This window comes from Vicugna pacos, chromosome 13, assembly GCF_048564905.1.
Source record: "Vicugna pacos chromosome 13, VicPac4, whole genome shotgun sequence".
Taxonomy (NCBI): Eukaryota; Metazoa; Chordata; class Mammalia; order Artiodactyla; family Camelidae; genus Vicugna; species Vicugna pacos.
The window spans coordinates 13,372,896-13,375,362 of NC_132999.1; positions in this window are offsets into that span (position 1 = coordinate 13,372,896).

Sequence of the window (2,467 nt, forward strand, 5' to 3'; positions counted from 1 at the left end):
TACAGTTTATTAAAGGATACAAGCAAATGGCAAAGAGCAGTTGTGATGTGATAAATTATACGGGGCATGTTGGGGTTGCCAGAAGAATACGAGCTCCCCAGTGAAATTTTAATTTCACAGAAGCAATGAATATTCTTTTAGTATAAGTATAATATTGTATGAGAGATGTACTGAATAGGCTAAATCAAGCAATCTTAGCACATGTGGAAAACGGATGTAAGCTAAACTTCCCATAGGAGGAAGCCTTCACCAAGGATATGCCATCTAGGTAGAGAAGGAGTTAGAAGTGATGAATGAGAATTGTAGGTAGAAGGAACAGCGCATGGGGAGACCGGAAAGTAAAGAAGAGTAGAGCGCATTTGGAGCACCACAGTAAGTTCAGCAGGGTAGCAAGGAGAAGGGCGACACAGGAAACTGGAGAGTTAGCTGGGGCTCTATCGTGCGTGGACTAACAACTATGGTAAGGACATTTTAATTTACCTATATTTAACTTCCTTCTGATTTGTTTTCTTGAAAACCACCTGACTTCCAGTGTGCAGTGTAAGTTTAATTCGGGAGGGTCAGAGAAACCTCTGGAGTCAATAAGACAACATACCTGGGGAACTGTGATTGTGTAAACGGGAGAGGTGGCAGCAAATAGAAGAGCATAGGAAGCAGTAGGAGAGAGTGGAGCAAGTTCAGGATTCATTGAAGAGTTATCAATAGGATCTTGTAATTGATCATCGGAGGGGAATAAGGTAGTGGGAAGAGTTAGGGAGAGTACCTAGATTGTTAATGTATCATATAGGAATATTAAGGTTGAATTCTCTAAGCCAGGGAATATAGTATGAAAATATGCTGGGGGCGGGGGGAGCAGGCAGTGGCATTGTGATGTGTAGAGGTTTGTGAGGTATGAGGGGCATTTGCAAAAACCAAGAGGAGATTTCTAGTCATAACGGATTGCATGTCAGTGAAGACCAAAAGAGGGGCTTGGGCTTCAACAATAGATTAAGGTACTGTTATTTCGTAGATAAATGTTCTTCAAAGTGTGGTTTCAGATGACCTGCATCAAAATTACCAATGTGTTCATGTTAAAATTCCTGGGCCCCAGCCAGACCTCCCAAATCTAACTTTATCACAAGCACCTAGATGATTCTTACGAGTGAAGTCTCATAATCCCTGATAGAGATGATGGATGCAATGGGCGCACTGGGATATTAGCACCCAAGGACTGAATAGTGTAACAAGAGCATAAAGTTCAGAGTGATATGGAATACTACCAAAGGAAACCGAGTCCCTAGGGAAACTGGAAGGAACTGCCAGAATCATCACAAAAACCAGATGAGGATGGTGTCAGGGAAACCAAGGTCTTAGTGTTTCAGATGGAGATGTTCCAAATTAAATCCTTTAAAATACACAGTGCATACAACTCAATAACAACAACAACACTAAAAAAAACCCAGTCCAAAAATGGGCAGAAGACCTAAACAAGCAATTCTCCAATGAAGACATACAAATGCCAATAGGCATATGAATAAATGCTCAATATCACTAATTATCAGAGATGTGCAAATCAAAATTACAAGGAGGTATCACCTCACACTGGTCAGAATGGCCATCATTCAAAAGTCCACAAACAATAAATGCTGGAGAGGGTGTGGAGAAAAGGGAACCCTCCTACGCTGCTGATGGGAATGTAGTTTGGTGCAGCCATTATGGAAAACAGTATAGAGAGTCTTCAAAAAACTAAAAATAGACTTACTATATGATCCAGCAGTCCCACTCCTGAGCATATATCCAGAGGGAACTCTAATTTGAAAAGATACATGTACACCATAGCAGCACTATTTACAATAGCCAAGACATGGAAGCAACCTAAATGTCCATTGACAGATGACTGGATAAAGAAATTGTGGTATATTTATACAATGGAGTACTACTCAACCATAAAAAAGAAAAAATTTGCCATTTGCAGCAACATGGATGCACCTGTAGATTGTCATTCTAAGTGAAGTAACCCAGAAAGAGAAAGAAAAATACCATATTATATCACTCATATGTGGAATCTAAAAACAAAAAAGAAAGAAAAAAAAGAGGACACTAATGAATTCATCTATAAAACAGAAACAGACTCTCAGACATAGAAAACAATCTTATGGTTACTGGGGGAAAGGACACATTTCTTCTGTATAGTACAGGGAACTATATTCAATATCTTATAATAACCTCTAATGAAAAAATTTTAAAATGAACAAATGTATATATATGTATGACTGGGACATTATACTGTACACCAAGAAACTGACACATTGTAACTGACTATATACTTCAATCAATCAATCAATAAAAGTAAAACACACAGTGCTGAAAAGTAGTTTTTACTTAGGTTTTATGCTACATGTTTCAGAGGCAGGTTGTTTAACCTCTAAATCTTCAGTACCTAGCACATAAGATGTATTCAAAATTTTTTTAATCAGTGCATGAAAAT